The sequence below is a fragment of the Falco naumanni genome, chromosome 7 (genome assembly GCF_017639655.2).
Source record: "Falco naumanni isolate bFalNau1 chromosome 7, bFalNau1.pat, whole genome shotgun sequence".
Taxonomy (NCBI): domain Eukaryota; kingdom Metazoa; phylum Chordata; class Aves; order Falconiformes; family Falconidae; genus Falco; species Falco naumanni.
In genome coordinates, this window is record NC_054060.1 from 12,906,004 (window position 1) to 12,930,736 (window position 24,733).

General features: G+C 40.8%; 1 long non-coding RNA gene across 1 annotated transcript; it reads right to left on the minus strand.

Annotated features, from left to right (window-relative positions):
* Window positions 1-13: 13 nt before the first annotated feature.
* LOC121092003 lies at window positions 14-15,510 on the minus strand. The gene is made up of 3 exons (XR_005829136.1): window positions 15,345-15,510; window positions 8,889-9,025; window positions 14-1,178 (listed from the first exon to the last, which is right to left on the minus strand). It is a non-coding gene; the product is annotated as an uncharacterized LOC121092003 (long non-coding RNA).
* Between the last annotated feature and the right edge of the window lie 9,223 nt (window positions 15,511-24,733).

Genomic DNA, 24,733 nt, shown 5'->3' on the forward strand with positions numbered 1-24,733 from the left:
TATAACCAGGGACCTACATGGAAATATATTTGGTAATAATGTAAATGCTTGTTGTCATCACGCCTTGCCAGTGATTTTGGGGTCTCTGCATGTTAGGACTAGGGAAGAAAGTTGAAACTTGTTTGGTCAAAAAGTATAGGTCAGTTCTCAGGAAGGAAACAGGCGCTTCCAGAGTTAACTTGGATTAAGCTGGTACGTAAGGAGATGCAGCTTTCTGATAATTAAGGGACTTGTAGAGCACTGTGAGTCAGGATGGTACCTGTTAAGGGTACTTGGGCCAAGTCTACTTACGGTGAATCTTTCTTCTTCATCAGAATGAAAGCTTTATGGTCTACCCCTAGGTTGTTACATATCTTCACCTTTCCATAGGTACAGGGCTGTGCCTTTTCTAAAATCAGACATGAAAAATAAAATACCTCTTTCCCATGAAGTATGTCCCACCAGTCATCACTTTCTTGCTGCCTTGGTGCTGAGCATGGTGCTGTGTAATACTGGCTGGTGATGCTTTACTTTTGTCTTGCTCTTTGCATTGTCTCTCACATATTCCTTCGTGTACGTCATCAGACTAGGAGCCATTCCTCACCTCACCGTTTCTATTTCTCCTCTAAAGCTTCCAAAAGTCTTTTGTACTGACTTACAAAAACAGCTGGAACCGCAACATCACTCCATTTTAAGCTCTGAATTGTGTTAGCCATTACATTGGTTCCACATGCTGCTTGGGTGGAGACATCAGTTAAAATTCCCAACGCAGCCAGCCAGGCCAGGAACTGTAGCTCTGTGTAAGTGGTGGTGACTTTCTAATTCTTGATTACATTATGCTAGAAAAGAGGATTGTTCCCAGAGCAATTTACCAAGAGGGGGAAAATGGAAATACTGTTCAAGGATGACCTTCCACCCCAGTGATCTATTTGGCTGGCGTCTGTTATTGCTCAGCTTCTCCGTCATGGGTTTTGCAGTAGTCTAGTGCTTTGTCATCGCTGCTAACTGGAAAACTCCTGAGCTCACTAAACAGTTTGTGAGGGGTTTGGGTAATGGCAGATGGATTTATGAATGCAACTGTAGAACAAAGTATTCGTCAAGGTTACCTGAAATAAACATGGGTCCTGTGTGAGCAGGCTTTAAATGCATTGATTCAAAAAATTTCTTCAATTTAAAGTGCTATTCCTGAGCCCGAGATCCTGAGAGAGACGAGAGGAAAAAAAAGGGAATTACTTTGCACCACTCCAGCATGGGAGCAGGAAAACTGTTGTTGCGATTGTCTCCAAGAGAGAGGCAGTGCTGTAATCCTGTTTCATTTTCGTACACAGAACTTGAAAAGATTTTTCCTAGAAATGTGTAATGGGACTGTCAGAAAACAGACCACTCCCCTTCCCAGTAGTTTCCTGCTGAAGTCATTTAAGGCCTCTCACAGCTTTCATCTGTATAGGCACTGAGAACTCACGGGCCAAGTTTTTTTTTATTTTTTTATTTTTTTTTAAATAGACTACCAGCAAAAATGAAGCGCTTTAAAAAAAGTCATTAGGAAAGAAATTTGGAAGTTTCTCTTCTCTGCCTGTGAAGCTGGCTCACCACTTAATTAGTTTCTCATTTCTGCTCTGTTTCCATCAATCCCAGTGAAGCGGACCTAGGTGTTTTTCTTCATTTTAGGTATTGCTAAAAGCATGTCTGTGAGCTGCCCAAAGGGGCGGAGAGAGAAGTTGTTCCTTACTTCACTTCTGGGACTGTCTGTTCAGGGCTTTACACAGGAGGTGACTTGGAAAGGCTTGTGAATTCCATTTACTGTGCACTCAGACCTGGTGATCACAGTAGGGTGAACATACAAAACCTGCTCTGCAGGCAACAGCCCTAGTACAGTAGCTATTTAAAAAAAAATAAAATTCCCTTTGTGGAGCTGGCAGATAGCCTGCATTCACAAAGATGGGACTTTTTGTTGGTATATATGCTATGTTTAACACAAATGATCAAGGCAGCGTGCTTTTAAAAGAAGCCATTATTACCCTGAATAAATGGATGCTACGCAGCATGCATTTTTTGGTTGGACTGAATTCAAACCTCCCATTCTGAAATGGATCGCTTTTTTGGGTTGCATTCATTTGTGTCTCAGGCAAATCTGTAGTGTGGATTTGTTCCTTAGATGAATGATACACATTTCATCCGGTTTCTTTCAAGCTGAACTCTGCCTGGCACAGGAATGATAAATGTTTTTTTCTTTCTCCTTCTGTCTAGAAGACCATGTTGTACTGTGAAAGATGAATGTCATTCCCAAGACAGATGAACTGCATTCAGAGTGGATTTACTAATAAACGTTTGTAATGCCACAGCAGTGCCATAGGCACCTGATCAGACATACATACATTGTGGTAGTATTGAGCCTTAGTCACTTCCACATATCAGCCATTTTGTAAAGCTTTTAATTGCAAGTTATATGTCCTTAAAGCCTAGAGGAATCTTCTCTATAGGGAGGAAATTTGCCTATTTTCTTTTACTATTAGTCTTCGGGATAGTGATGTATATACAGGTATTTCATCCTTGAAGCATGAACTTCATGAAGCTAGATAGCTATTGCAAGTGACATATGCATTTAAGAAAAGAAAATGCTAATATTTAAATAGGCCGCCAGCATGCTATGAGCACAATCCACTGTACTGATATGACATTTAAAGTCTATTTGCATTTGCTATGAGATTCTGCATACCTGATGTGTAATTTCTTGGAATTTCCTTGATCCAGTACATAAGGAAGCTTGGTGAGATGAGTACAGCCTAAAAAACAACTTAATGGTTGCTTTGAATTAAACTCCCAGTAGATCCCAGGATCAAATTTGGGACCAATGAGATAACTGGCCTATTTGGAGAAAACTTGGAGTTTGCTTCAAGCATCTGAGCCTTATCGTGCAGTGCTGGCAGGCTCTGAGCGTTACCTGTTCCCATCGCCTCCCTGCATCCCATCTGCCCGTGTGATAAGACCGTATGTTTGAGGCTAGGCAGACAAGGCGTCCTGTGGCCTTTCTGATAAAGGCTGACATGGGGTGGTGTGAGGACACATTGCACTTTTAGGCAGCCTGGATTCAGGCTGTCTGCAAGGGCCGCCTGGAAAGGACAAGGTGGGTTGCGTCTCAAAACCTGTTTCTAAGAATGGCCATCTCGGGTACAATTTAAGCAAACCTCCAGGGCTATAGCTATGGTCTGGAAAGGCTTCAGATCCTTACCTACTTCCTAAGGTATTGACAGAAGTTCTCGTCATACTGAAAACAAGATTTGAACTAAATCCAAAGACTGTGGAGTCGGTGCAGTGGTGTGATGAAGGAGAGGAGCTGGTACACGCTCTCAAAGATTTGAAACTATTAAGCATATATTCAAGGAAATGGCATCTGAAATGCTTTTATTTCTGATGGTAACGATTTGCACTAAGTATAGCTTTGAGTCTTAATATATCTTCTTCTATCAAGAGTCTTGATACTCAGAAAAGTAGGGCCAGCGAGTTAGCAAGGATAATTAGAGATGTCTCATCTATTCTGTTGTGATACATATACACAGTAGTATATGTCGATAATAGGAGGCATGTAATTCAGAAACCGTTCTGCCAAAATCTGTGTCTGCTCTTTGGCCCCTTGTGTAACAGATGGCACCAGTCACCACCTAGTCTTAGTGCAGCAGCATTTTTATACAGAATCCCTTTCTATGTGTGAGAGCCCTTCTGAGAACCAGCAGCAGACAACTGGCTGAGTATCTGAGGCATGCGATGTACAGAGGTGGCAAAACCCGACACAAGCAGCATAAGCCTTACTTCCTATCAATAAAAGAGAATTGCTGGCAGAAAGTGGTGAGTGTCAGTGGCTGTTTAGATTAGGGAGGGATCGGTTGTGTTCAGGGAGGGAGATTAGCATTTGCTTAGGTTTTCCTTCCGGGAACTAGTTTTAGTATTTCAAGCACGTTGGGGAACTTCCCCCCTCAATGGGCTAAGATGTGAGCTGGATGGTGTCTATGGATCTGAGAGAATAAGGCTTAACAACGCTTCAGAAAAAGTGATTGCATATCCTATAATGCTAGCTTTGTTTCTGGGTGCCTGTATAGGCTGTCTCAGTATTTGTTTGCTGACTTTTCTTGCAGCTTAAAATGCACAAGATGTTGCCTGTTTCAGCCTGTTGGGGCTGACAAAATACTAAAGATAAACAAAACCATAGAGTAAAATGCAGCTGAAACCAATCCTGTACAGGGAGTCCCTATATGTGTTATATCAGAGGTAACAGCTGGGATTTGCTACTGACAACACTACTAAACCCATGGGTTTTTCCGTCTGACTGTATGCTTAGTGTGCATGCCCTGTCCAGCAAAATGGAGAGCTGATACTTGTCTCCTTTTTATTCATTGTCTGTGGGAAGGTTATTTAGAGCAGCCTTGTCTGAGTCACTGTGTCATAAGCTAGTTCAAAAGGCATATGCTGTATGTAAAACTGCTCCAAGAAGATGAGGAGCAGCCACAAAAGGACATACTTATACAAATCACTATTCAGAGATCTTGAAACATAAGAACACATAGTTATGAAAGAGAAGGCCAGGACCCCAAAAATAATTGGCCAGGGTAATGGAAATTGTTAAAAGAATGAATGGGAGCAGCCACAACCCTTGCCAAGATCATTACGGTCATCAAGCTGACAAATGAGCCTGGCGGCAGCAATATATCCGTACAGCCAAACAACAAGACTTATTGGTAATCTGTCCATTTGCCTAACTGGGATCTCATCCACCCACCAGCGCTGGGAGAGACTCAGAGTAATCCCAAAGAGGCTCCCAAAAATCACTGGCCCTGAGTTCCTCTTGGTCCCTGGGAAGAACTCCGCCGCCTCAGCATGCTGTTAGACAACCACCAGCGTAGCCACAGGTTTAGCAGTGCCCTACGTGCAAATGTCGCACCGCGATGCTAACACAGATTACTTTCGAACATTGCAGATCCTGTGTGCCATGTGGCTGGGCTTAAATGCTGCGTACGCTGCCAGGATGGCTAAAGGCATGTCAGCAGTTAAGGACCGCATGAGGTCTCTCTGAAAACGGACGTACGGGCTTGTGTAGCTCACCTTGCAACATAACTTTTCCCAGCAGAATATGGTTGCTGTAATACGGAAGGGCGCTTTGCTGCGCACATGCTAAGTACCCTTATCTCTCAAGTGGCCTGACTAACATAGTAAGATTAAACTAAGAGGAATGGGGCCTAACCTTGTCTCTACTTTGAATTCTGCCACCCCTTTTCAGACCCGGAGAAAAGGCTTTGGGCCCGGAAGCCTGCCTGTTCTTTCCGATTATATTAATCGGCCTAACAAAAATTTCATGTGCGTATTTGCTTCCTACAAACTCTGCTTCTCTCTTGCTGCAGTACAATTAGCTCCATCCTGGAATGATTGACATGGATGTGAATCAGAATAAAGGGATCGGACCAGAACTGTTAACAAAGTTAAAAAAACCAAAACACCAAAGCCAAAGCTGCTGTGCATTGGCATAAGAGCCCTTAGCCAGCTGACTGGGGAAGAAACCCCCTTCCCCAGGAACCAAGCATTAGGGATAGGAGGCTGAAGGCACTGTCAAACAGAGCACAAGCCTCTCCTAAGTCAGTTCATGGCTATAACTGCAATGGCGTTTGCAGCTTTTTGTGACCAGCTTTGCTTCTCAGCCCAGCGTTGGGAACAGAGCCTGACCCCTGTGGTGTGGAAGCAAACCTGGGCCCGCTTTCCAGGTAGAACTGGAGGAGATTGAAAGGGGTCCTGGAGTCTTAATACAAAAATCACCAGTTCACACTGATACAGGCAAATCTGGGGGAGGGAATTCAGATTTAGGAGCAGGTAAAGGAAATGTACTTCTAGTTCTCAATGTATCCTTTTAGGATGAGGTTAAGGGGCAGGGTTTAAGCTTAAAAGGCAGAGGTGAAAAAGAATAGTGAAAATGTTGCTTTGGTTTTTTTTTTTTTCACTTTTGTAACAGCTACAGTTTTTTGAGTTCTTTTTCTGAAAGTTGTCATTAATGTGACATTATTTTTTAAAGACAGTTAAAAGTCAAATCCAGGTGCTTACTATACTGTTAAGTTACCCTCTCCACAATTCATCAGTCCTCTTAAAAAGACAACCTTCTCCCTAAAGCCTCTGCTTTATTTTTAGACAAAACTGTGGCTATTTAATGTCTAGTTCATTTAGAAAACTACTAGCAAGGTAGAACCAATAGACACATTACAGCAAAACCCACTGTTAATTCTTTGCTTGTAACCTTTTCTGTGATACTAATATTGCAATATTATTTATTGTTTACACTGACCAGCGTCCAGATAACCAACTGCAAAGGCTTGATGTGGTAACAGTTAACACTAGAATAATTGAAAGTGTCCTAGATGACCTTCTGCAATACATCAGCATTATAAAGCGAGGTGTGTCAGCTGCATTAGCAAAGTGAAGGTGCAAGGGACTAACTTCTTGCTTCCTCTCCTGTTCAAGTAAACCTTTAAAAGACAAACAAACCTCCCCTTCACTATGGAACTGAAATGTACCACAGAATGATTCACACCAAATAAATAAATGCTTTTCAGTTGCAATCATTCCCTATTGAGTTGAAGTGGTATTAGGCTGTTTTAATCTCATCAGTTCCAGAAAGCATGCATAAATGAAAAGAAGTCATTTGAACACTTCAGGAGGGGGAATTGCAGCTTGCACAGAGCATCCAGCCAAAGGAAAAGGAATAATTTTATGATGGCTGAGCTCAAATCTATGCCAGTTTACAACTTCCACTACAATTATTTTCATTTCTCCACTTCATTCCTGAAAAAATTAACCCTGCATGATAACCCTCATGCATTTCATCTATCTGCAGTTCCCACAGTATTTGCTACCGAAGAACTCAAAACATTTAGAACCCTTTTCTATCTGAATCTGATTGCCAGTAGGGCTCCTACCCACCTTCACAGGGAAATTCAACTTTTACTCCCACCTGCAACACCAATCCACCCTAAAGGCTATCAGTGAACATATCCAACAAGACTTTTGTAACGGTGATTTTGAGCACAAATGCATGCATAGGAATCCTCCCCACCTAACGCTGAAACAGGACCACCTCTGCTGAGCAGCGTAAGTAATACAGACAGCTTGTGGCAACACTGAGCAATCATCTGCTTAGCCTAGAGCAAAAACGGAAGCTATGGGAACGTACATTTGAATCAGCGTATCTTGGGAAAACATTTCTCTTGTGACATAGAAACCTTATCCAGAACTTTGATAGTACTATACTTAAAGATGGTAAATTCACTAGGACAGAGATTTTCTTAACGGCTGGAGTGAGCTGGCCACATGAGAATGAGCATTGTTCTGGCTGATGGTACCTGTGCACTTCTGGGAAGATTTCTTCTCATAAACACCAGGCTACTTCTCTGTGAAAATTTTTCATGTGCACACCAGGAAGCTCCAGTCCTGCTAAATATATGTATTCTGGTGAGATCGTAGTCTGAGGTGGTGCAACAGTCATGACACTAATTTGTGACATACAGTTTCTATGTGCTGTCTTAATGAATGGCTCTGAATTTAGACTCAGGTCTGTGAAAACACTTGGATTGAGGTCTGAATTTGTTCTCCTCTTTTGTTCTTCAATATTCCCGGAGGGGTGATGTCTGATATTCCTGTTAATGTGGAATAGCATCTAATTTCCCAAAATGTCTTGTTGATTTTGGACAGGATCATTTGGTATTAGACATACCATGCGGATGCTACAGTTAGCACTTCTGAAGTTTGTCTGTGCTGACAAACAATTCTGCCAAGGAGTTTGCTCATTAAAACTGTGGTGAAAAGCAAATCTAGGTGAGACTTGAATGCATTTAAATTAAGTTTTTTGGTATGCATAAATAACAGCAACAACAAAGCAGACTATTTTCCTGCATTATTGTTAATAACATGAAGGTGCATTTCTAACATTATTAACAATTCAGTTTCTCATTGGGTTTGGGATCTATGGAAAGTCTCTCCTTAGTAAAGAGAAACAAACAAAACCATCTCTATTTTCCCAGTGGTGCTCATTAGTGATGCAGACTTGCTGTCAAATTGCCACTACACTGCAAAAAGATATGCAAATCAAAAGCCTTCATACACTGTAAATTTAACAATTTAGCAAGCAGAATATACAATTCATATACTTAAGAACAGAGAGTAGGCACCAAAACAAAAGGAAAGCTCTTGTCAGTTTGTTTTTTTTTTAAAATATATTTTAAGAAATTTAAGAACACTGTCTTGAAATATTCATATATACTGCCAGATTATCTGAATTCAATTCTACCACCTTAGCTGCCTTCTGCTTGGAAGAAATACATGTTAAACCATTGTACTTTTTGAAATTGTTGTATTTTTTTAAATTGGAAAACTGCACAGAATTAGTTAAAATTATAGAGTTTCAGATAAAACAGTTTAAAATTTAATTCCATAACTAAATTAGATATATATGTATAAAATTAGAAATGTTGAAAAGTCAGATCAGTTTTTATAGTAGCCAGTTGTTGACTAGTAAATAAGCTCCACCTCTCTAATAGGAAGCAGCAGATGAATTCTTGCAGTTCTCTTTGTAATTCTGATCCAAGTTCTTCTGAGGCCAGTGGAAAGATTTATATTAAGACCGTTTATTAGGACTTCATTTTACATGTGTGTGTCTCACTGAGATGAGTGCTTATTTCATCTGGTTATTTCAGGGCTTCCAATCTCAACTCTACAGTCTGTAAAGAGTTGATTCTTTTTCTTGAAACTAAGATAGTGTATTAAATAGAGGGCTATTGGATAGCAACAGACATTTGTTATTGGTCCATGGCAAGATTCCAAATCGTATCAATTCTAAGAATATACTTTCAATAAATTCTGAGATAACAAATCATACTGACCACAAAAAATGTCCTTAGGTGACACCAATAATGAAGGAGAGTCGCTTCTGACCGGCAATTCTTGCTCTTGCAGGTGTGCTCTCACAAGGCTGGGAAAGTCTTTGGTTTTGGGAGTTTCCATAGTAATGCTGGCAGTCCTAAATGGAAACAAAAATATTTAAAAGGAGAAGTTTAAAAAAAAAAAAGCATGATTCAAATGTGACTGAAGTTTGTGTTTTTCTAAGAGTAGGAAGCAGAAATGTTGTTGTATATGGCTTTAAAAATTCGATTTAAATTAAATCCAAAGACAAATTCAGGAACATTTTTGCTAACTGTTGTGGGCTTGGCATCATAAAAAACACTTTAAGGAAGGCCTTTTAAGAATCAGCAAACACAAAGTGACTCCTTTCATGTTTTTGTTTTCTGAACTGGGTGCCTGTCTTCTACAACTTGAATTTCCATACAAACAAAATAACCTTTGCAAGGATGAAAATGTTTGCTGCCGAAAGTACATAATGCAAAAACCCAGGCGGGCTTCATTTATTTTAGAAATAGCCTTTAAACATTTTGAACGCCTAAAATGAGACCGATGCCGCCATTTTAAAAAGAAACTTGCAATGCTGAAGAGAGATTTTTACGTTTAGTTTTTTTTCTCCTGAAGATGAAACCCTGTAAGACACTCTGCACTGCACTGCAGCAGGACGGCGAGCTCCAGCGAGCGGTGCCGGCCGTGGCAGAGGTGGGCACAGGCCCCTGCAGTGCAGCCATCGTTCCATGTTTTGGGAAAAAGGGTCTGAAAGGCCCCTGGAGCTGTAACCAGGCGTCAGGCACCGGCCAGTTTTGTACAGTCCCCTCAAAACGCCAAAATGACTAAGGCAACAATGCAAGCGTTGAGTGTGGTCCACAGTATTAGCAAGGCTGTGAACTTGGCACAGATCCCCAGAGACCTCAGGAGAAGATGAGGGGAAGCCACCTCCTCGCTGCTCTCACAGTAGGGTGGGAGGGAGGCTCGAGGTAGGAAAATGTCACGTGTGCCGTTCCCCCTGCTTGCTTTTGCTTCGAATGGAAGATGAGCGGTCAGACAGCCCAGTGCTAGGGCAGATCCAGGGACCTGCTGGCAGGGCTATTTATACACCACGGGGGAAAAACAGCACTTGAAAGTGCCTCTGTTCTAAGGTCCTGATTGAAAAAAAACCCAACAATTCTGCATCTGTGAAAACTTCCAAAAATTGCATTCCTCAGTATAGAAGCCGGATATATATTTGTTGAATCGGGCTCTTAATTAGGGAGGATGCAAAGGGTTTTCTTCCCCGCGACACTTCCTGCTCAGCAGTGTCCCCTCTGCTTTCTGCTAACCCTGCTAAAAGTTTGATGTGGGATTTTGTTGTTGTTATTTATTGCCACAAAGATACTTCAGCAATCAGCCACTTACCCCCTTCCCCCCCTGCTCCCGGCCCTCCCTTCTAATTTCAAATTTTTTTTTTTCAGGCCAGATTTCTTCCCGCTTACTTGGGCTGGTCTTTTCACTGAAACAAGCTCTTCAAACGCCCCCTGATCATTTGCCCTTCCTGTCCACGCTGGGTTATGCCAAACCTGTTAGTTCACAACAGGAAACCAATAGCTTGTGCTATCGGGAGATATTTCCTTCACAGCACAAAATGTCTGAATAATAATTTCGAGCAAGGCTTCACCCATTTCCTGCGAAAGGAGGGAAGTTTGCCTATCCCAGTCCCTCAGAGCTCTTTGTTTCCATCCCTTCGTGACGTAATGCTTTCTGCATAGGGAAGATGCATCATTTTCCCTTAACAGCAGTAAATTCAATATCCTGTGTAAAGTTTTGATTGCTCTCCAGCAATGAAACATGTAACATTTACAAATAATAAATTCAGTTATGTTTTAGTTTATACTTGTGGTGTCTCTTTCAAAAAAATAAAATGTCTGGAAAGTAACCCTAATGAAAACATGAAGGCTAAAGTTTGGTTGATTAAATATTTTAGTTGTAGGCTATTTGTCACTACAGGTTTAACTGCTGCGTATCCTCCCAGCAGACAGGACAGCCTTCCTGGTACCAGCTCTTGGTGAGCACCAGAATGCCCCAGACAAAGTGTCCCTTGTGGCACTGGATTTTACAGGAATACTGCAGATAAGCTGTGTCAGGCACTGACTCAACAACACATCAATTAAGCACATGCTTAACTTCATCCCTATATAGCAAAACATTCACTTAAGCAAATACTGAAGAGTGACTGACTTTCTAAAGTGTAATGCTACGTCAAATCCTCAATATAATGGCAATGCCCAATTCTTGAAAAGGGAATTATCAGGCAATACACGTTAGCTCTTCAGTGCTGGAACATTTAGGGATATTTAGGTTGCATTAGTTTAGGCAAAAAAATGTGTTAAGCTATCCTTTATCCAAACAAAGTAGGCATAGAAATTACTACATACAAGCTACTTTTTTTTCCATTGGACCCCACTGTGGTGTTAACCTATTTTTGTAAAAGAATCCAACCTGGAATCCCGACATGTGTTTTATTTAATTTACTACAGTTTGTGTGGTTTTTGTTAATAACAAGCTTAATAAGGGCCTGTGAATATGATTTTTTTTTTTTTTATCACTTGTTGCAGGAAAAAAGAAAGCTTAAAAGGAGAATTTGTCAAAGAGTTTGAGGATCTTAAACCCAGCTCATCACAGTTGTTATTATAGTGCAGTCTTAATTATGTCAATTGCTGTCACACAAAAAACATAGTAAATCTCTTTCTCCATTATTCTGAAGGCAATAATATTTTTATAATTTGAAATGGTTGAGCTAACATGAAATACTGCATCACTTCTCATTCACTCGTTCCAATCAAGAGGCCCAGCAGAGTCAGCTTACTGTTTTCTTCCCTCCTTTAACAGGCATCGCATGCATTTCATACCGTCTGCCCGCTCAGCTGGGATGCCACAGGTAGCAGGCACCTTCCTTCATATGGCTTCTAGTCATACTAGTGTTAGCTAAATAAACCATTTTAACACCTCTCCACTAGGAGCTGTGTTTAAGAATAGCAGCTTTGTGCTTCAGCGTCTCTTGCTTGAAAGGCAGGAACGTGGTTTTCTGGCTGAAGGTCAGCAGGACCTTTGCATTTCGTGTTTTGCAGTCCCTTTCCAGAAGTACCTTTGTCAGTTATGGACCCAGGCAGCAAAGTCTCTGCTCTAGGCAGATTTCACCCACCTTGGCCACCTTCAGTCCTCACTTGCCCCATCAGTGACTGTAAGATGTGAGACAATGTCAGTCTCTTTATATTTGTTTCAGAGGAACTGTAAAAATGAATTTTGTTTCGCTTCACTTGGGGATGAGGAGAGCATTTCCCCATCAGTGTCTTTCACAGATAAGAAAACTGTTTCTGAAGAAAAAAGAAAAAAATCTGCAGAATATAGTTCAGTCCTTTTTCTAATTGTTCAACCTTAAGCTGGGACATCTTGTTGAGAACCTTCTTTGAAGGTGATACCCCAAGGCTATTGTTGCATCTTGGGTTTTTTTTTCCCTTCCCAATTTTGAATCCTCTTTGATCTGGGCATTTGAGTATGACTAAGTTACATTTCATTGTGTAACAAAATCCCAACTGGTTGTTCATTCAGTGCTTTATAAGGCCAAATCTGGAAACCCTTACTTCCTTCTGGCCGCCTGTCTGAAGCAGAAAAAGAGGTGAGCTGGAGGATGTTCTGAGAATAGCAATGCAAACAACTGGTGCCCAAAACAATCAGCTGCTGTAAAGCTGGACATGCTGAATATGTCTAGTTGTGCCTAATGGCCAGAAAAGCTAATGACAGTGTAACTCTGGTGGCTATTAGAGAAATACAAATGCCAAGGTATAAACAAGCATACTTAAGAAAAAAAAATAAAAATCAAACCAATCATCAAAGAAAGTTTCCTGTCAATCCCATGTTTTAATATCACAGAAAGATCTTTTATAGCAACTGTGGGAACACAATGTCCTTTTCAGCTTGTAAAACTACATTTGCATAGCACTCTAGAAAGGTCTGTGCGATCCTGCAAGCTGGCAAGAAGTGACATTAAGTCCCCTTCTTCCTATTATTAACTTGTATAATTCTGTATATGCTTCAGGCAACTTCACTAAAAATCCCATGGGAATGGGAGTTTGTGCAGAGTATTTATATTTTGCTGTAGAATAGATCACCATACTGTGTCTATCTGTCAAAACACACGAGTAAATCATGCTTAAACTTCATTCTCTAGTTGGTGAGTTGAGTCTCAGAAAGATTAGGAAACTTGATGAAGGCCACACAGGAATGAACGAGAAAGGAGCAGCTGATGTAGCATAGTCTGTTAGCTGGTACAGAGGCTGCAACTGCACATACCAGCTTCTGTGACACACCGCACCGTGCTGGAGTGCAAATGGTTCTAGACTTCTCTATATTATACACAATACAATTAGGAGAGATGCCTAGTGTCCTCGCTGCAGCAGCAATGATGGTCTCGGATATGGCTGGAGGGGAAGGGAGGAGAGGTGGTGCAGAACAGCCGTAATAGATCAGGCAATGCCAGTAGCTGGGAATGATCAAATGTCCCTACTAAACTCACAGAGGCACAAAAGGAGCTAATAGCTGACATTTTCAACACCGGAATTTTCAGGCAAGTAAAATCATAATTTTATCAGAATAGTGATATAAACATTGTATCATATATAACTCCTGGCTTAAAGTCCGGTTCGGCAACCAAGTGGTCTTGGAAACCAGATACTTTTGTAATCTCTGCCCCTTAAATAGGTTAAATCCATCTAACACCTTTCATGCCAACATTTCTTTTGCATAGTGCTCAGGCTCTCATTCTGTTTGACATTTTATTTCCACTATTGAATTGTCTTTTCCTTGTTTTGCTCATTCACAGTGCATACTGGCCAACCTACAAAAATGTAATTTGAATGTTTTAAACTAGACTAATATATTTTGACTGTATCCTTGCTGACAGAGAGGACTGTAATGCAGCCAGCTGTTCGTTGTTACTATGTTAAATAAAGTAGAACTCCCTTGTGGTATTCCATATACTAACAAATGATGTAATGAAATTCTGGTCATGTGAAAATTCTATCATTATACCACCCAGAATCCCCATGAGCAGTCACTTGCCTGAAAAGCCCCGTTAACACATCATCCTTACAATTCAGAACTGTAATTGGTTTAACCTGACATGCTGCTCATTTTCTGTCCCCTGCATGCTCCAGTAGTGCAAGTGCACTTTTCTCTGTATTGGTGAAAAAGCGTACAAGACAAAGGCTGGAGACTTTGCTCTGTTGACATGATATATATACATCTACACACAGGATGTGAAATGCTGATTACAAGAAACATGATCTACAAGTGACAGGTGGGACTGTTCAGGTAAGGAAAGAGAAAGAAAGAGAGAAAGCCACGCATGGAGAGAAGGAAAGTATATCCTCCCAAAGAACTTGGTGAAGCCCATTTAACAAGTTTCTGCTCTCTTCCTTCCCTCCCCCATTCCCACCTGAATAGCTGTTGTATCGTGTCAGGGATTCAGGTTCTAACAGAAGCCCACGCACAGTTGTAGGATCACAGCTAAAGGAACAAAGAAATGCAGAGTGGGAGTGAGACCAAATGCAGCCTGTTTGAGTCTACATGAATACTGAAACCAGCTTCTCACAGGGCCGTACCTGAAAGTGTGAAAAAAAAGAAAAGAAGCGGGGAGAGGAATGAAGGACAAAAAGCTGGGTGAGCTTTACCTTAGACACTGTCTGGCCACAAACAGAAATTCTAACCTTGACTCAGGTAGCTATGGGTCACCTCTGTGACTTACCCACATGGACCAGGGTGGCAAGAGGTCCAACACAAATGGACTGGAGAAAGCCGGGAGCAGTGAACAGCCTGTGTGTCCCCACTACGCTTGAGGAAGCAGGAAAGGAGGTAAAAGCAAGCACTGGTTTTACCATGGGAACTGTCAGGCAAGAGAAACCAAATAAAAAATAGCAAACTAAATTTAAACTTTTAGAATTTACAGATGGGTGCCTAGCTCTTCAAAAGAAAATGTACATGTATGGGGTACCAGCCAGCCAGTCACATGCTGCATAGGAGACTCAGTTGTGGAAGCAAGTCCCTTAAATAAGCCAATCAGCTATGCAAATTGGGCACTGCAATACAACTCTGGCTGAATTCAGTGGAAGATAGAACAAAAAAAATAGCCCTGTGAATTTTGTACTTCTATTAGATTTGAAACATTTATCTCTTGCCCTTTTTTAGAGCCCATATAACATGCTACTGGTGGAGAGCAGAAACAGTCTGGAAAATGGTAAGGCGGAAAGGAGAAAGTTCTGGGTTAGCAGGGTATCTGGGGAGAAAAGGACTGAGAGCAGCCATTCCCAGTAAATGCTTGGGCTTCCAGGGCAATCCTGCGTGATGCTGGGCTTTTTTGACTTTCAGAATAGGACCCCTAGAGCAAGAACATGAGCACTGCACTGTACCTGACTGTAGGGTGTTAGTTTTTATAGGAAACCGTCGTATTGGGAGATCGCCAACTCTTCCACTGCATGACCATAGTTCAGCACTGCTAGCAACAGTAAGGGCTGATTTCTTTGTTGGGAAGGATGTGAGTTTGTCTCCTGTTGAAATGAAAAGGCAACAATTAGCTGAAGGATATGCAGAAACTGAAATTAAGAGAAATCCTACGAATGCACGAGGACAGCAAGGGAGAACAGTTTGAGGGTTATCCCCATTTGCCTGAACAAGGCAGTAGGGCTGCACTGCCCAGAACATGGCCACACAGGTGTTTCAGCACATGATAATCAGTCTTATGCAAAGCACCACTGACACAGCTGTATTGCTTCTGGCTCGGGAGAAAGTTTGCCTGTAGCCAGAACAGGTATCTCTACTATGCAACGCAGACATACCCCAAGAACCACTAAGAACAGGTTAAAGCGGCCTGGATGCATCTCTAAGAGAACTGAGATGATGTTTCTTTCCATTATTCACCAAAGACAGGCAGAAACAATAAGTCTGCAAACACCAGGCCCACGTAAGCTTGGCTTGATATCAAGGCTTTCAGACAAGGGATAAACTCATTTGAGCTTGAGCCCTGCTGTGCTGCAGTTTTGTCCAGGTGCCTATCTGTTGTCTCCTAGAGGTTTCACTGCAAAAAATACCAGTGGGGAGGAGGAAGAACACCATATGGCATTTCCCAAGTGGGTTCGTATCACATGTGATATATTTTACATGTGTACATTTCTTGACTGTGGTCTGAGCCAACCACAGGCTAACCTTGAACCCTGCAAACTGAATACAACCTTGCCAGTGCAGCTGGAACAGGTGGGAGAGCCAGATAACACAGAAGGAGCTCAACCCACAGTGTCTTTAGAAACGAAAGAAAAAAATTACTCCTCAAAACCTGTGCTGTTAGAGCCACTCTTCTTGCTACGCTGACAACATTTTATTCTGGAAACGGCAGTGGGGTATGTTCACCACCACAGAGCATGAAGCTGAATGCAAAAATCTTACAGTTTTGTCACCCAAACAGCGTACAGGATAGTGACAGCTAAGGACAGAGACAGAACGCTGACTCACGCACCCTTGCTTCCAGCTGAGCAACAGCCTTGGGGAACCATGGAGCAGAAAAGCCATTATACAGATCTGCTCATCCTCCATCACCTGCCTGGAGAAAATAAATAGATATTCCTTTCCTCTACCCTGGACGGCGTCTGCTGTGAGCAGTGCTAACACTGTCCAGCTCCCACCAGGCCACGTCTGTGCTCAAGCTCCCAGGAGAGCCGCTGACCCAACTGTAGCACCTGGGGGAATATTGTGCTAAAATTCCCACGAGCAGATATGACTGCGAAGCTGCAGGCTGTCATCCAGGATCCAAGCCTTCATGAAGCAGTTTTATTTCTGCAAGATAATTAGCGGTGGCAATGAATTGGCAAGAACCAATTTGCATGAAAGACCAATAAAACAATTTTTAATTCTCAACATAGCCTCTAAGGTTGTTTAATTGTAAAATACATGTTCTGTTCTTTATTTTTTTAAATTCACTTCATTTTTAAACAAACAGAACTCCCCTCCCCACTCTCCTAGGAAGACATATAACGACTTATGAAATATTTTGGCTGATGTCACAGATTATTTTATTTATTGGTGACATCATAATGAAATAAAGTAAAAGGGGGGAAAATTAAAGCTATCAGAAAGAGGTCAAATTCCAGCCATTTCTCTGGAGTGAGGTTCAGGTCTGAAGTAATTTTTCAGAAGAGATTTTACATTTACAAAGCTTAATGAGGTTAATTTGAAACTGAATAAGCTAATCATTGGTTTGATACCCTGGACACTGCAAATATATTTCTTCCCTTGGTGTGATAATGTTATTTATCATCTTTCTTCTGCTATTCTGCAAAAGAATCATTTCAATTTCAGGCAGAGACTCTGACTTCCATACCTGTGAAAGCTTGTGCTGCTCTATCATCTTAAATGCCAAAAAACCCACCCATCTCTGGAAGGTTCACAACAGTCTGAGTTGGTAAGGGTGGAAAATAGGATGCTGCCTGCCGAACAGTATCCATTCAGGATTTCTGTGCTTAGGCTGGGAATCTTTCCAGAGAACTGAGCATGAATTCTACCTCATCTCAGTTTTTGGTTGTTTGTCTTTGGTTTTTTCCTTTATTTTTTCTGTGGGCTTTCTGGCATCATTTATAGAACAACTCACAGGAGGTGCTGAGTTTAAATATTTCCAAAATTTGCAGGTTTCACCCTGTGGCTTTGAAGCACATACAAATTCTACAAGGCAGAAAAAGTAAAAATAATGGCTTGCTTTCCACCTCTAGGCCACTGAGCAGAATCATGCTGCCTTGGAAGAGTTGCTCAGTGGTGTACTTGAGTGGTGCTTACCGTTTCAATACATTTCCTAACTTAGCCACACTAACATCCAAACTCCTCTCCTGTCTAGGCCTGCACAGCCAAAGCCCCCTGGCAGAGCTTCAAAAGGCAGAATGGAGAGGGGCAGCAGCCCTAGCACAGATGTTTGCTATTTAATTCATTAATGCTGTCTTGGTGTTAATCACTTGCACATTCAACTCAGAGAGCAGAAACATATAGGAGGAGGAGAATATAACCGAAAAAAGTCACACACAAAAAAAAAAAAAAAAGAAGAAGAAAAAAAAAGAAAAATCCATTTCAATATTAATTGGGAGCAAAAAAGAAAAGAAGGAAGATTTCAATCCAAAACCCGTGTGCTTTCCCTGCAACTCAAAACTGACAAGCACACCCTGCAGTATTGCTGGTTTGTCTTTGCACTGAAAACCAACACATCCAGAGACATTACTGTGGAGCAAGTCCTGTGAAGACCCAGGGTAAATATTCCTCCTACCCTGCACTCCTTTCACACTGCTCAGTTTCTGTTTTTTATCACACGGCTCCACCACCACACGATTTCTCCCATTTCCTGCCCAGCACACATGGCCCCATGTCCACTCATGAACGAGCCAACATCCTCTTCCACTCACCTCTTCCCAGAGGCCTGGTGAGACACATGGGTCTACCCGGAGGAACTGCTTTACTGTGGGGTATTTTACTGTCTGGACCACAGTGTTTTGAGCTGCTGCTTCTTAAACTGCGAGAAAATAGCTAATGTAATACAATGGCTATCTCCACCCTAGAGCCTGTGGTTTTCCAAACCCACAAACTGACTACATGGCAGCCAAGGTTTTATATATCTCTATATCTCTATGTATTTATAAATTTGTATGTGAATCGCAGTATATTCATACAAATGGATAATGAATGGAAGCTACTGATTATGACTTACAGACTACACTGACAAAAGATCTTGGTGTAGGCTAGTTTGGATGCAGGCTACAGAACTCCAAGACCTTTGTTGAGAGGAAAAACCATCAGAAAAGATCTCTGGTACACAGTTAAACACCCTTAGGAAACTCTACGTAACCAACGACTTTTGTACATTGGCTTGAAACTACAGCTGCAAGCTGTATAGAGGAAATGACGACAGGATATAAAGGACTAGGGAATATTCAATATTTACTAAACAAAGGTCTTAGTTTGAGCATGTGTCCTGTCATACTGTAAGTATTTGACAGAAACAGCTCTCTGTGCTCGGACAGTCTGGAAAGTCATTGCTGTCATTTTGCAGTCCACATGCAATAAATCACCTCGCATTAATGTACTTGCAATAGCCGAATTTTTCCTCCCCTCTTAAATTATGAATTCAAGCTAGAAAGGCTCTAGCAAACCAAATGGCATTGATAAATACTGGAATAAAACCTGAAACACTGAAAGACCCACGATGATTTCGAGAAGCTCATTTCACACTGTAGTTGTTCAAAGGAACTTTCTTCAGAAGCAGCATTTCCAAGCTCTGACCTGATCACACCAACTTGCTGAAAGGGATTTTACAACTTCATCTGACTTCTGGAGTGACTAGACAACAGTTCAGAACTTTTTTAATATTGCCAGATGAGAGCTGTTCCTTTAACACAATATGCTATGTCTTCTCCTTGGGAACTAAAGAAAAGGGCTATTGTAAAACATCATTATTTATGAGCTGAGTTATGGTGTTTGCCAGATGACAGTGTGCAAGGAGCCCCGTGTCTAATCAGGCTGTACCAAGCTCAGGCACTGCAGGGACAGACTGCTGCCTTTTGGGAGCCTTTAATCTGGAGAGACAACAGAGGCAAGAGGTTAGAGATTATCAGCTCCATGTTGGAGACGGCCAAAAGTGATTAAATTACTTGCCCGGCTTCAGAGAAGGAAACCTGTGGTAGAGCAGGGAACTAAACTCAGATCCCCGAGGCCCATGGCTGCACCCCTGGCGTGCTGTGACTCACAGCTAACTCATGGCTGACGAGGAGAGTTTAGTTTTCAGTTATCAGAGATTACCCATCTCCTCTCCCCTTTGCATTAAGCACCTAGGATAATCGAAGTGGTCACATTTTACTGGCACTCTCGTTTGTAGAAATTAACTTTGAGGCCCAGATGATACCTTAGCATCTGCAGGCATCTTGGTTCACAAAATGTGATAGAAGACAGAAGAGAAGATCTGTAATTCCACGTCACTCATCTGAGTCAGTCGCAAGCAAGCAGCAGTCCCAGTTCTCACAAGATCCATTTGAAAAGACCTTTGACTTGGGAACTGTAAATTCAGGGGAACTGTGATCGCTTTGCGGTTAGTCCTTGACAAGAATAAAAACTATAGTCTTAAAATAAATTATTTGGTGACACCTTCAAAGTAGACTCCATTGGAAGGGGGAGCCCCAGTGGTTCCGCATTTATGATGGACTTGTTTCTGCCAGCAGGTTTGCTCCTCTCATTTTATCAGGATTCTCTGCCATCATTGCGTTTCCTGAACTTTTCCATCATTGATTTACTTTTTTGTGCAGATGTGTCCCCACTGCTCTTCTCAGGTGCTGCTTATGCAGCAATTTGAACAAACTGATAAGCAAACATTTGCTGCATCAGCATACAAAAGGGTTTGCTTGATTCCTAGCTGCGAATATGGGTGCCAGATTGAAGAGAATCACAGAGACAAAAAAATAGTGGTAAATCAAGCTTTTAGCACCTTTTGAATGTCTTTGAAATGCAACTTGTTCCTCTCTTATCTTCATAGTTCAAACAATATTGAACTCTGAAACAGGTCTCTTCTTGTTCAAGTAGAGCCTGGCTCCTGTCTAAGAGAGCAATTTTATACCCCTGCATTTACCGTTCAGCCCAGAACCACTATAAACTTCTCTAAACTGGCTGCAGATTATATTTTTCCCTCTTTTGGGAGCTGCAGGAATAAAAAGTTGTAATATTTTGTTTCCCTGCAAATTTCTTGTGCTGCTTAGCTCTAGAAAGGGGTTTGATCTTTTCATTCTTTGATTAGAAGACGACATGGGTGGGGAAGTAGTGTTATTTGTGCCTTTAACAGCATTGCTAATTTTCTTGAGCTGACAGCCCAAGACTAGGCGGGAATTTATTGCAGGAGGCCTTTTTTTCTTTGCAGTACCTGTGCGAGGTATAGAAAACCAGGTATAGAAATAGCTGCAGAGTGTCTGGCTAGCAAGTCTTGACAAAGTCATTTACTCCAGGTGTGCTTGATGTTGCTGTACAGGGAGCCCAATCATTATTAGGCAGTTTAGTTTCTCTTTTATAATCTCATTTTTCCTCATAACTGTGAAAATGAAAGAGTTTTGCTTAATCCTACCAGCTTGTTCCAAAGTCAGGGGAGACTACGTGCAGTATTGAACAACACAGTAACACGTCATGAGAAATAAATTAAATGCCTTTGTGGTGTCAGCTTGGGAAGAAACGAGATAAAATGTTTTTTTCCATGTACTGAATGAACCCAGACAAAATCTGTCTAGATACTAGACTCACTACAACATGTTTGTATCATTTTTGGAGGAGTGAACAGTCTGTTTTATGGCAGACACTCAACCATGCTACACACTCTGAAAAATATTCCCTTTTCTCAGAATAGAATTCTTCATAGCTACATAAAACAGAGAGGAAGTTATTTGGTAAAGTCTTCTGGAACAGCAAAGCACACTGGCTGTGATTTTATACATCACTAATATTTTTTTCTCAGGTTCCAACTCCTCTTGAATCCAAACTAAATGAACAAAACCCAATAAAAGGAGAATTCAAAAAATCAAGTGCCCGTTCCAGGTGACCTCATGTGTTGGAGAGCAAGTCCTGGGTGATTGTGGTTACTGGAAATCTATTCTGCGTGGAAGTGTATGTGATCTTTTCTCCAGGACTAGAATGCCTCTAGTTTCTACTAAGGTGATTCAGGTAAATAAGTATTATTTAAGCCTTAAAGTTTCAGTTCACAGAAACTGCAGCTAGTTACTTTCTAACAACAACAACAACAAAAAACCCCAAAAAACCCCAAAAGCCCAAACACTATCCCCCCACCCCCCGAAAAAAAACAACCAACAACACTGCGACAGGGACAAAAACCACAATAAAAACTTAAATGTTATTCCAGGGAGGATTATCCATGCGTAAAATGTGCATTTTTCAGTCTCTGATTTACCCACATTCCTGTAAATTTCATTTACTGTCAACCACTGTCAAATAGGAGAGACAGCATTCTCCGTAATAGCAGCCTGTGTATCTCTTTTTAAATACTGAAAATATCAGAGTGTCCAGGTTTAAGCACAGCAAATTGAGCATGAAGAAAAAACTTTTAAGGATAAGCTTTACATGAGGAGCCTCCCAGTCTCCTTGTGGGGAAAAAAGCAGTCTAAAGAAGGTAACTTTTTTTTTTTCTTCTTTTTAAACATGCAAGTGACAATTTGGGAGTTTTCATTCACAACTACATTAACGCCTGTAAAACTGCTTATTCCATGGCAACATTCCAAGTACTAGCAAGACACTTTATTCATTGCAATAACCGAAAGCACCACCCATTCTCACTGTATCTCTCAGGCCACAATCGCTGGTGTCAGATGTGTTTTTACTAACGAGACTGTGGAACTGGTAAGCAGAGAGCTTTCCCACCCTTCCCTTCTCCCAAGCATCCGACAAGCCACAGTTTCACAGTGGCCACACCCTGCTTGTTATTGTTGAATTCAAATATTAAAGGTGGGTTCTTTTATATTTTCCTTAGCCTTTCACCTTTAGTTAAAATAGAGTGCGTTCAAGGGACATCTGCGTTACTAGCAACAGCATCACATGAAGGAGCTTTCTATAAATAACATCACTACTAAACAAATGGCTGGAGCGTAGCACTTACTAGCACCATGAAGGTAGCATTGTGTTATTCTTCGTAGATCTGACTTAGTGAAGTAAAGCATATATTTATTTTAATTTTGAAACACTATTTTTAAGGTGCAAATAACATGGAAACGCAAGATTCAGAAGATGCATTGCCAAAATTGCTGAATTTTGTAGGTGACACTGGCAAAATGACTAATGTCCAAATTAAAAAAGTGGCTCCTGAACTTTTGCACTTAAATTTTTTAAAGGTTATTTTTGGAAGTGGCATTTCTAGTCTTTTTTATCTCTGTTTTTCAGCTGTAAAATGGGGTTAATAACACTGAACTAGCTCACAAGAGTATTATGATAAGTAAAACATTCATGTGAGTAAAGTACATTAAGTTTCTCTGACTGAATGAGTCACTACAATACAGAAATTATTTCAATTTGAGATGTTTGGCATGTGAAGGAGCAAGGTAAATGCTGGATCATTTTCTTCTGTTTTTACAACTGAAAAAAATATGAACTCTATAAAAGAGAGGCCAGACTTGCAAAGAGCTACAGAAAATCTGTCCAAGTATACATTTATAGCATAATGTAGACATACCCCAAACCAGTCCTAAATTAGCTTGCTAACGGTCGCTCAAGTCTAGTCAAAGCTGTGATTTGCCGTGGAAATTCAGTAAACGACCCTGAGAAACTCCTTTACTCTTTACTCTAAACTTTACTTTACTCTAAACTGTTACTCTTAAATAAGGTAACTGGGTAAACCTAGCTTGAATGTTTACACTTTGAAGAAACAACTGCAGTGAAGACAATCTAATTTAAGCAAATAACATGATAAAAATTAGGTCGGTTTGAGAGAAACAGGGACAAGAAAAAAGAACATAAAAAACCATAGGAAGTGTTAATAGACATGATTTTAACAAGAGGGCCCAGTAGCAGCAAAGAGATTATGGAAGAAAACCTATAGAATTTATTAGAATAATAGTTTTCCATTCCCAAACATCCTGTGGAATGTAATGAACATGTTAAAAGAAAATTTTACCTTTTGTTTTTTGGTGGTTTTTTTTGGCATTACGTGCAGGAATTCAAAGAGCTGCACGTCACACGTTAGACAGTATTAAGTATATAGATTTCCCAAGCATAACATCTACAGCCTACATTAAAATTCTGTTTAATGCTAGAGGTTTAAGACGTGTATGACATTTCTTTAAGGGAGAAACCAATTGACCTGAAAGTGAAGACCATTTTGTTGAAAGATTTGTATGTATCAATGAATAGACCTTGGAAATACGCATATTCAAGTACAGATGCCTGTTTGAAAATTGGACCCACGATTCCAAGTAAATTATATACTCCAGAAAGAAAGCTATGTGGTTTCTAAAGAGCACAAGGATAATAAGAGTATCTAAGTCTTATTATGCTCCAAGTTTTTCAAAGCAGGCCTGAAATATTCACCAGTTTTCTTCATCTTTTCTTTGCAAAACACTCAAATAACATCTCTTAGAACAAATTTGCATAGAAAAGCCTAAGAAAGAGGAATCAGGAATGAATAGAGAACAAAGCAAGAAATCTCTTTTTTGCCACTATATGAATACATGACTTCTCCACACCCTAAATACTATGTGCAGTTCTGGTCCCCTCATCTTAAGAAAGATATGTTAGAACTGGCAAATATTCTGCGAAAGATAACAAGGATTATTAAAGATTTGTAAGAGCTTTCATGCAGAAAATTACTAGGCAGGCTGGGAATCTTCAGGATGGATAAAGAGGAGAAGGCTACAAAATTATCCGTACCAGAAAGGAGTTAAAGAATGACTGCTGTTTCTTTCAACACAAGAAGCAGGCATAAACAAATGAAGATACAAACAGCCAGGTTCAAAAGTGTAGATTTTCTTCATGCAACAGGCAATAGTGGAACTAATTTTTAAAGGATATCATGGATGCAAGAAATATATGTAAGTTTGTGATGACTATGAAGAAGTATCTGGAAAATAAAGAAAATAAACACTTTAGGGTTCCTCTACAGACAAACCATCAGAGGTTTAAGAAATCCACTGAACTGAAAAATAGCTGAAATCACAGGAGGGTCCACAGCAGAAATATCATGTATTCTTGCTCTGTTCTTATTCTTCCCTAATACTTTTTTTTCAGCAGGTCTCGGTTG